Raw genomic sequence first — 12,071 nt, 5'->3', positions numbered from 1 at the left:
TGAAAATCTTTGTATACTTAGTAGTCTCTGCTGTTCAAATCTTAAATCTGTTTTAGTAACCGTGTCAACTACCTTTTCTTTTAACCTCTAGAAACAACTGCCATATCTACCACTTTCCCAACAACTTGGACAAAAATGTACAGGAGTGTATCACATCTTAGTCTACTTCAGACTTCAGACCAGCGTTACAGCTAAAGCATTCGGAAACCTTGACTTTTTCCACACAGCCTTATTCTAAATTAGATTAAATAAATACAAATTCTCATCAAACTAAACACAATACCCCATAACGACAAAGCGAAAAACAGATTTTTATAATTTTTTGCAAATTTATAACAGAAATACATTACTTACATTAGTATTCAGACCATTTGCTATGAGACTCGAAATTGAGCTCAGATGTATCCTGTTTCCATTGTTCATCCTTGACATGTTTCTACAACTTGATTGGAATCAACCTGTAGTAAATTCAATTGATTGGACATGATTTGGAAAGGCATACATACTAAAGCTGGCTGTCTGGTCAAACTGAGCAATCGGGGGAGACCAAGAACCCGATGGTCACTCTGACAGAGCTTCAGAGTTCCTCTGTGGAGATGGGAGAACCTTCCAGAAGGAAAACCATCTCTGCAGTACTCCACCAATCAGGCCTTTGTCGTAGAGTGGAAGCCACTCCTCAGTAAAAGGCACATGACAGTCCACTTGGAAACCTGGCTCCATCCCTACGGTGAAGCGTGGTGGTGGCAGCATCATGATGTGGGGATATTTTTCAGCGGTAGGGGCTGGGAGACTAGTCAGGGTTCAGAGATGAACGGTACAAGTACAGAGAGATCCTTGATGAAAACCTGCTCCAGAGTGCTCAGGACCTCAGACTGGGGCGAAGGTTCCCCTTCCAACAGGACAACAACCCTAAGCACACAGCCAAGAAAACGCAGGAGTGGCTCGGGACAAGTCTCTGAATGTCCTTGAGTGACCAAGCCAGAGCCCGGACTTGAACCCAATCGAACATGCAGAGACTTGTGCAGTGAAGCTCCACATCCAATCTGACAGAGCTTGAGAGGATCTGCATAGAAGGATGGGAGAATCTCACCAAATACAGGTGTGCCAAGCTTGTAGCGTCATACCAAAGAAAACTTGAGGCTGTTATCACTGCCAAAGGTGCTTCAACAAAGTAAAGAGTCTGAGTAAAGAGTCTGAAAACTTGTGTATATGTCATATTTCCATTTTTTAAATGTTTTTGCTTCGTCATTATGGGGTATTGTGTGAAGATTGATGATGGGAAAAAACAATTGAATCCATTTTTGAATGAGGCTGTAACATAACAAAATGTGGAAAAAGTCAACGGGTCTGAATACTTTCTGAATACAATGTATTGTAGTGCTTTTCACAGAAAATGTACACGTCATTAAATGTTGTAAAAAATATGTTGTGGATAGAAACTTTCCCTACGTCCCAACTTTGGTAGACAAGATTCACATTCTCACTGAAGTTTCTATGCACAAGCATAACCTAGTTAGCTGGGAAAGGCTCATCAGGACCATTTACTGAACTGAGTCTGTTAGTCTCCACTCGACTCTCAGCTGCACTACATACAGTATATCATCAATTTGGGCACCAGGTGTGTCCATATAGTCTCTCTGTCAAACCACCTCAAAACTAGACATGGTATCAATAATAAGATACTAGCTGACACAAGCCACCTACGAGTCACATAGCACCACATAACAGATTCTTATCAGTGTTGCTGCCTATCTGACCGTTCAGAATCCTAACAATGCACTGCCTTTTGCCTGCGAGATCTACGTGCATCGTTGTCGTGACGTTGTCAGGCAAGCCGTCTATGGGGCAGACTAAGAAGCATACTGTGTATAAAAGAAATGGGCTCAAATCGACCTCTAGGATATCTCTTTTCCACATGTATTATGTTCTCCTAAATCCATTTCTGCCTTTCATTGATTTAAGATCAAAAAACTGAATATATGTGTGTGTGTGACTGTGTATGTGTGATAGACTATCTTGAGTAGACTATAGGAGTGTGTGAGAATTAATGAGTGTGTGTGTGTCTTTAATCTAGGTGAACTCCACCTTGGCCAACATGATTAATGGAATTCCCATGCAGTAGGATCCTTACTCTAAGGTGATTTAATGCTATAATAATCCTTCACTATATTGCTGCGTGGTTTCCAGACCATTAAAATAATACTGCATGAGTCAGTTGAACACAAACACCTCATTTAAAAAATATTGCTGCCCAGACTCTGGGGAGCTACTGCCAAGATGCCATTTCCCAGGCTATTATAGGAGAAAAATTATAAATGTTAATGTCAATCCTGTTATATTTTCTTTGTAATTCTCACAATTTATATTTAAACATTAATTTACCTTGCTCTACTGTAATTCTCATGATTCTTTATTCGTTCTAGTTGTCCCACTGAATATGATGATGCTAAATCAAGGTGGAATTGAAATAACATAAAACCAAATGTGCCAAAGTTGTACAGGAATTACTATATATATGTGAAACTCATAGTACACTTTCACTTCAGTGAGAAAAATAACCGAAATACATAACCATGCAAGTCTGTAAAAATTAACTTGAAGTGAAGGGTACTACATGCACAGGGACTTACATGACATTACACACTCCTAACCCATACATGAAACAAAACAAAAATATAAACTTGCTCTTGTTAATCTAAGTAAAATATGTACTGTATGTACTGCTTGTGAATGCAGTATGCATGGGTTATGAGTGGGGTATTTATGAGTTATTAACTCATTATGCAGATAAAGAAAATAAAGAATTAAAACACTGTTTAAAGGATTGTTCTACAGTTGAAGTCTGAGGTTTACATACACCTTAGCCAAATACATTTAAACTTTTCACAATTCCTGACATTTAATCCTAGTAAAAAAATCACTGTTTTAGGTATGTGATGGTCACCAGTTATTTTAAGAAAGTAAAATGTTAGAATAAAAGCAGAGAGAATGATTTATTTCAGCTTTTATTTCTTTCATCACATTCCCAGTGGGTCAGAAGTTTACATACACTCAATTAGTATTTGGTAGCATTGCCTTTAACTTGATTAACTTGGGTCAAACATTTCAGGTAGCCTTCCACAAGCTTCCCACAATAAGTTGAGTGAATTTTGGCCCATTTCTCCTGACAGAGCTGGTGTAACTGAGTCAGGATTGTAGGCCTCATTGCTCACACACATTTTTTCAGTTCTGCCCACACATTTTTGATGGGATTGAGGTCATGGCATTGTGATGGCCACTCCAATTTCTTGTCTTTGTTATTCTTAAGCCATTTTGCCACAAGTTTGGAAGTATGCTTGGGGTCGTCCATTTGGAAGACCCATTTGCGACCAAGCTTTAACTTCCTGACTGTCTTGAGATGTTGCTTCAATATATCCAAATAATTTTCCTTCTCATGAAGCCATCCATTTTGTGAAGTGCACCAGTCCCTCCTGCAGTAAAGCACCCTCACAACATGATGCTGCCACCCCCACGCTTCACGGTTGGGATGGTGTATTTTGGCTTGCAAGCTTCCCCTTTTTTCCTCGAAACAGAACGATGGTTGTCATGGCCAAATAGTTCTATTTTTGTTTCATTTTAGGTTATGTGGATAAATGACTCATTTTACTATGGATATACATTGTTTTGTACCCATTTCCTCCAGCATCTTCACCAGGTCCTTTGCTGTTGTTCTCAGATTGATTTGCAATTTTCGCACAAAAACACGTTCTGTCTCCTAGAGATGAACGCGTCTTCTTCCTGAGAGGTATGACGGATGCGTGTTCCCATTGTGTTTATACTTGCGTAACTTTCTTTGTACAGATGATCGTGGTACCTTCAGGCGTTTAGAAAAAGCTCCCAAAGATGAACCAGACTTGTGAAGGTGTACGATTTTTTTATGAGGTCTTGGCTGATTTATTTTTATTTTCCCATGATGTCAAGCAAAGAGGCACTGAGTTTGAATGTAGGCCTTGAAATACATCTACAGGTACACCTCCAATTGGCGCAAATTATGTCAATTAGCCTATCAGAAGCATCTAAATCCATGACATAATTTTAATTTTTTTACAAGTTGTTGAAATGCACAGTCAACTTGGTGTATGTAAACTTCTGACCCACTGGAATAGTGATACAGTGAATTATAAATTAAATAATCTGTCTGTAAACAATTGTCGGAAAACCTACTTGAGTCATGCACAAAGTAGATGTCCTAACCGAATTGCCAAAACTTTAGTTTGTTAACAAGCAATTTGTGGCGTGGTTGAAAAAACAGTTTTAATGACTCCAACATAAGTGTATGTAAATTTCCGACTTCAACTGTATGTCATTTTGTCATTTGGGTGAATACCTCTTTAACATAGGTGAGACTCCAGACATCAAATCGTTTACTGTAAACTCATACTATTTGATCAATTCTAAGTGTTCTCTCTCAGTTTTAAAATAGAGCAGTTGCCATGGGAAGGAATAAAGCCCAAAATAACCATCTGTCACCAGGGTTCTTCATATCTGCCACTAAGAAAGCAGCTAACCTGTAAGAGGTCACAGAGTGGGACACATCTCATTGTTCCAGGCTGAACAAAATTACTTTGTCTCTGTTAGGAACCGGTTGATGAACAAAGGAAGCAGGAAGTTTGTTTTCATTCACAAACCAGGCAGGAAACCCACTTGAGGCAGCATATGCCGCTTGAGGCAGCATAGGCTGCACTACCTGTCATGAGGAACTTTGCTGCAGGCCAAGCCTGAAAAAATTAACAATAGCCCTCCCACTTCGCGACTTGAAGCACCACAGGGTGCTTAACAGTGATTGATGAAATTTGCTGCAGACAAGACTTTAAAAGTGTACATTAGCCTTTTGTCCCTGACAAAGACTCTGTTTAAGATCGAATTGTTGTCCTAGTCATATTAAATACTCAGGGATTATCATACCAGTGCGCAGGTTTACTTTTTGTTCTTTGTTATCCTCTTGGATCCAGCACCTGAAAAAAGTTTGAATGTGCGCATACCACCCCTCTAAACATTAGCCTTTCTCCCTCCTGTGTTATGGTAGAGAGAGGTGGGAAGGTTTTTCTGTCATTCAACTGATCTTGCTTTGTCTCTTGGCTGAGGAGATGAAGAATTAGCAACACATTTCCATTAATCCAAATAAATGTTGGGGGAAAACCCTGATATAAAAACAAAACATTTCAAATCTCACTGAAAATCTAGACAAGCGAAAGAAGCTTCAGCTGGAGTGTCTTAAGACTGTTCGAAATCAAACTTCAAGCTCATGGAATTTTAAGGATAAGTATGCGCCAACACAAAAACAGAAACAAAGGAGCTTAGTCAGGTCTCGGGTGGGTATCCTGTTTGTAACCTTGAGTGTTGGAGAGCCCAATGTTTCGGAGCCAACAGACGGCTAGGCTGTACCGTCATGGGAGATGAGGCAGTGCGTTCAAAGTCACTGACTGGAGAGAAAGAGAGAGATGGATCAATGGGTAGAAACTGAAAAATGATGGTGCCCCATCTTAAAGCAGGCAAGAGCTGTGTTCACTGTGTGTGTGTGTGTGTGAGAGAGAGAGAGTGTGTGAGCAAGCAAGCTCGAATGTCTCTCTGTAAGGATATCTTTTCCATCAGATGTACAATTCTTAAACCTGCAATGCAAGCAACTCTGTCCAAGCACTCAGAATATTGACAGTGCACCTCTATACAATAAGTAATGGCTATGTGCTATGAAGGTGACATTGTAATGGCCGCCAGGAGGCCTGTGGCAAATTGTTGAATTGATTTGCAGTTATTTTCCCTGTGTGCTTAAGAGTCATGCAATAGATATTGCTGTATGTATATGGTTGCGCTCAAGGTCGTTTGGCATATCAGAAATGATATAGTCTGATGATACCCACGGTCTCCGAATGGGCAGATGCTCTGCTTCTGAAAGTAGGTTGCCAAGTGTCTTGCTTAATAACTTATCGGGAAAGCTTGAGAGGAGTTGGCAGCCTCTTTGTGGAAACCCACCCTACATTTACCCCCCTGTGCACGCTTGGCTTATGTTGCATTACAATGTAGAGTACCAGTTAAACCTTTATGAATACAGAGAGAGCATAGTACAGCTGTGCGACACATTGGATTTTAGCCAAAAACCCCACTTCAGTACTCTTGGATAGACACACACAGCTAAAAATATAAATAATTAAAAGGCAATTTCTTGCTTGCCTGTGGTCGACAGATCTAATCAATTTGTAACAAACTTGTCTGAAATAAAAGATTGGGGAACGTGCTCAGTGCAACCATAGTACAGTGCCTTGCGAAAGTATTCGGCCCCCTTGAACTTTGCGACCTTTTGCCACATTTCAGGCTTCAAACATAAAGATATAAAACTGTATTTTTTTGTGAAGAATCAACAACAAGTGGGACACAATCATGAAGTGGAACGACATTTATTGGATATTTCAAACTTTTTTAACAAATCAAAAACTGAAAAATTGGGCGTGCAAAATTATTCAGCCCCCTTAAGTTAATACTTTGTAGCACCACCTTTTGCTGCGATTACAGCTGTAAGTCGCTTGGGGTATGTCTCTATCAGTTTTGCACATCGAGAGACTGACATTTTTTCCCATTCCTCCTTGCAAAACAGCTCGAGCTCAGTGAGGTTGGATGGAGAGCATTTGTGAACAGCAGTTTTCAGTTCTTTCCACAGATTCTCGATTGGATTCAGGTCTGGAATTTGACTTGGCCATTCTAACACCTGGATATGTTTATTTTGGAACCATTCCATTGTAGATTTTCCTTTATGTTTTGGATCATTGTCTTGTTGGAAGACAAATCTCCGTCCCAGTCTCAGGTCTTTTGCAGACTCCATCAGGTTTTCTTCCAGAATGGTCCTGTATTTGGCTCCATCCATCTTCCCATCAATTTTAACCATCTTCCCTGTCCCTGCTGAAGAAAAGCAGGCCCAAACCATGATGCTGCCACCACCATGTTTGACAGTGGGGATGGTGTGTTCAGTGTGATGAGCTGTGTTGCTTTTACGCCAAACATAACATTTTGCATTGTTGCCAAAAAGTTCAATTTTGGTTTCATCTGACCAGAGCACCTTCTTCCACATGTTTGGTGTGTCTCCCAGGTGGCTTGTGGCAAACTTTAAACGACACTTTTTATGGATATCTTTAAGAAAAGGCTTTCTTCTTGCCACTCTTCCATAAAGGCCAGATTTGTGCAATATACGACTGATTGTTGTCCTATGGACAGAGTCTCCCACCTCAGCTGTAGATCTCTGCAGTTCATCCAGAGTGATCATGGGCCTCTTGGCTGCATCTCTGATCAGTCTTCTCCCTGTATGAGCTGAAAGTTTAGAGGGACGGCCAGGTCTTGGTAGATTTGCAGTGGTCTGATACTCCTTCCATTTCAATATTGTCGCTTGCACAGTGCTCCTTGGGATGTTTAAAGCTTGGGAAATCTTTTTGTATCCAAATCCGGCTTTAAACTTCTTCACAACAGTATCTCGGACCTGCCTGGTGTGTTCCTTGTTCTTCATGATGCTCTCTGCGCTTTTGACGGACCTCTGAGACTATCACAGTGCAGGTGCATTTATACGGAGACTTGATTACACACAGGTGGATTGTATTTATCATCATTAGTCATTTAGGTCAACATTGGATCATTCAGAGATCCTCACTGAACTTCTGGAGAGAGTTTGCTGCACTGAAAGTAAAGGGGCTGAATAATTTTGCACGCCCAATTTTTCAGTTTTTGATTTGTTAAAAAAGTTTGAAAATATCCAATAAATGTCGTTCCACTTCATGATTGTGTCCCACTTGTTGTTGATTCTTCACAAAAAAATACAGTTTTATATCTTTATGTTTGAAGCCTGAAATGTGGCAAAAGGTCGCAAAGTTCAAGGGGGCCGAATACTTTCGCAAGGCACTGTATATTGATAGCAAAGTTAGAGCAGTTCAACATAAACAACAAAATAATGATTAAATTCTCAACAAATGAATAGTTATGCCATAGGCTCTCTGTAAACAGATCCTGTTATTTTTGATGGATGGATACCCTCTATAGAGGGTTCTAGCTTAGGAAGGGATATGGATAGTGGGACCATTTTCAACTTAACTTTATGATACTTTCCGATAACGATGAAATATTCAGAAAGATATTTAAACCACTTTTTGTACACTGAGAAATGCCTCGCATGTGTGTAGATCTTTGTTTGTATGGTTTGCTGTGTGACCCACTGTCATCTTCTACAGGCCACTTAAATGGCTAGTTACAGCAAAGATGTTGGTAAATGCGAGATGTTCGGCAGCTAAAATGGTGAGGGAACTCCTCACTTTCTGAATATTCTCTGGTTTTTGGAGTTTCACCTGCCTTCCAAATCAAGAACGAAAGAAGCATCGCTAAGTAAAGATTAGTTTAAAATTGGTTCACCGTATTGGCAATGGACTGGCGGCTCGAATTTAAGCACAAGCTTAATTTTAAACTATGCCACTGCTGGTTCGAGTCTGCTTGGCTAGTCAGAGGTAACAGTCCAAAAAGCAAATCCACAAAATAGCAGAAAACGTTTGTCTGACCAGAACCTCAGGATGAGAATTTGACAAAAAATGCTAAAAAATACATACAATCCAAATTAAATTAATTAAAAGTAATCCCAATGCAATCCCAGGTATGAAGTCAATAATCCAACAGAAATCCAAAAAGTACAATTGAAACAAATGGCTTAGAATTATTATTAATTGTCTTTTCCACCAAAGTAGTCTGGAATCTAGGAGGAAATAGGCCTGAAATCCTTCTTAGTAGCAAACAATGCTAGGGGGTCGTTACTAGTTCCATAGTCACAAACCATGCCTATTTTTTTACAATTGTTTACCTTTTTTGACTAGGCAAGTCAGTTAAGAACAAATTCTTACATCAATTACAGCTTAGGAACAGGGGGTTAACTACCTTGTTCAGTGGCAGAATGACAGATTTTTATCTTGTCAGCTTTGGGGATTTGATCTTGCAACCTTTTGCTTGCTAGTCCAATGTTCTAACCACTAGGCTACCTGCCACCTAATTTCAAAAATGTCTATGATTTCTCAAACTAATCTTACCCTACATTTAGCCACACCGCAAACCTTATGCCTAACCCCAACCTTTAATTAAGACAAAAAAAAGCTAATTTTGGTATTCATAAATGTTTCGGGTGTAGACAATTCAGACTTTGTGGATAAGGCATCTAGTGGAATCCATGCTCTCTAAACAAGAGGACTGCCGTTTATCAAGATGGCACATATAGGTTGGACCTATACTCCAACCATACCCATACCCAAGGCCTTCAAATGTAAACTTTTTGACATTTTGTCCAAAGAGCAATTCAAGTCAATTTCACCTATATTTGCATCTGTTGTATTTCATGTCCACATCTTGAAGTAACGTTATTGAGATACACAATACATTTTAGACACTGGGATGATTTGGACATGAAACACAATTTATTTTCTGAAATGTGACATTTTATTTATTTACATTTTTATTTAATTTTTCCACTCCAGATACAAACGTATACTGTACATACGAACAACAACTTACTGACAAACACAAACAACGACTATATCTCATCTGCCCAGACCCCCATGCTCACACCCCCATCCCTAATGCCTGCAATAGTGTTTGCTACTAGGCCTTAAATTCCATCAATTTGTTTTTCTTGGTCGCTCATGCTCTTTCAATAATTAATCATTTGATTTTTCCATTGTGTTAATGATGGCGGATTGATAGATTTCAATGTTTTTACAATATGAGTGATGAGAAGAGAATTGTCCAGCCCATTGGGTATCTCACTACACCCCCATATGCCATGTCTTGAAATATGCAGACAGACGGATTGTAATATTTTGATAGCAAACGTTCTAGCTCCGTCCATTACATTTGGACTTCATCATTTTACACTTAAGCCATGACTCTGCCATTGTGCTGTAGAATTTGTGAATTTTGTCTTTTGTATAATAAATTATATACATTACTTTATACTGGATTAAGCGCACATTTCTGTTAACTGTAATTTTGTTAGTTATGCTCGAACTTTCCCTCCATATTGTGACAACATCAGTTATATTTTAGTCTTGGTTCCAATACCTTGTATTTGTTTTCTAAGAGATTGTCAGATTGATATGCTCTCTGCAAGGTTTTGTATATCTTATATTAAAATATTTAAAGTCGAAATTTCATGATATGTGCAACGGCTTTCTTCCTGGGAAGGAGAGGACCAAAGCGCAGCATGGTAAGTTTCCATGGTTCTTTAATGACAGAAACTCAAAATGAACACACTACAAAACAATAAACGTGGCAAAACCCAAAATAGTCCTATCGAGTGCAGAGAACACAAAGACAGGAAACAATCACCCACAAACCCCAACACAAAACAAGCTACCTAAATATGATTCCCAATCAGAGACAATGACTAACACCTGCCTCTGATTGAGAACCATATCAGTCCATACATAGAACCAGACAAACTAGACACACCACATAGAATGCCCACCCAGCTCACATCCTGACCAACACTAAAACAAGGAAAACACACAAGAACTATGGTCAGAACGTGACAATATTTAACTTTAAAAAAAAATGTATTTACATATATTTTAAACTATCCAATAAATGTATTTCCTGTTACCAAGTCATTTACAATTTGTATGCCTTTAGTTTTCCATGTGGACCAATTTATCGGTGAGTTCTGAAAACCTATCCGAGGATTGTTCCATAAGGTTGTGTTTTTAGGGAGTGATATTGGTTCTTGTAGAATACGCTTCATTTTTTTCTACATTGTTATGTTGTTCTTAACTATTAAGTTGTTAATGTTAGCTTTATCCATTGGCATGTGAAATGATTCTGGGGATGAGCATGCCCATCTTCAATATGTACCCATTGTTCCTCTTTAGTGAAATTAACTATATGTCACCAGTAAAAGCCTTGGATAGCGAGTTATACAATTCAAAGCGTGGAAGGTTAAAACCACCCTCAGACTTAGGAAGATGTAAAACTTTCCTTTTTATTCTATGCATTGTATTTGCCCATATAAAGTTTGTTATGACCTAGTATACTTTTTCAAGGAATGTCTTCAGTAAATCGTGTTACCGAAAATAAATACAAAACTTTGGGTGCCATGCAATTCTACAGAGGTTTATTCTGCCTGTAAGTATTATGGGAAGATTATTCAATTTAATGAAATCTGCTTTCATATTGTTCAGTAATGGCATAAAGTTATCTTTATATATTTGTTGTTTGTTGTCACTTAAGTATCCTAAGTATTTTTTTAATGGTCTACTTGTGGTCTACGGAAAGTATTTAGATCACTTGACTTTTTCCACATGTTGTTACCTTACGGCCATCTTCTAAAATGTATTAAATCAAAAAAGGGCCTCATCAATCTACACACAATAACGATAATAACGAAGCGAAAACAAGTTTTTAGAAATTGTTATTTACATATGCTATCGTTCAAAAGTTTGGGGTCACTAAGAAATATTTTTAAAGAAAAGCACATTTGTTGTCCATTAAAATAACATCAAATTGATAAAAAAAATACAGTGTAGACATTGTCAATGTTGTAAATGACTATTGTAGATGGAAACGGCAGATTTTAAAAAATGGAATATCGACATAGGTGTAAAGAGGCCCATCATAAGCAACCATCAATCCTGTGTCCCTTTGTCACGTTGTGTTATCTAATCCAAGTTTATAATTTTAAATGATAATTAGAAAACCATTTTGCAGTTATGTTAGCACAGCTGAAAACTGTTGTTTTTATTAAAGAAGCAATACAACTGGCCTTATTTAGACTAGTTGAGTATCTGGAGCATCAGCATTTGTGGGTTCGTTTACAGGCTCAAAATGTACAGAAACAATAAATAACTTTCTTCTGAAACTCTTTAGTCTGTTCTTGTTCTGAGAAATTACCACTCCCTTCACAGAACAGCGAAAACTCGCTCTAGCCAGAATAGAAAGAGGAGTGGGAGGCCCTGGTGCACAACTGAGCAAGAGGACAAGTACATTAGAGTGTCTAGTTTGAGAAACAGACGCCTCAAGACCTCAACTGA

Source organism: Oncorhynchus mykiss, chromosome 26 (genome assembly GCF_057628025.1).
Source record: "Oncorhynchus mykiss isolate SJ-2025 chromosome 26, ASM5762802v1, whole genome shotgun sequence".
NCBI lineage: Eukaryota > Metazoa > Chordata > Actinopteri > Salmoniformes > Salmonidae > Oncorhynchus > Oncorhynchus mykiss.
Note: the sequence above shows the minus strand (reverse complement) of the source record.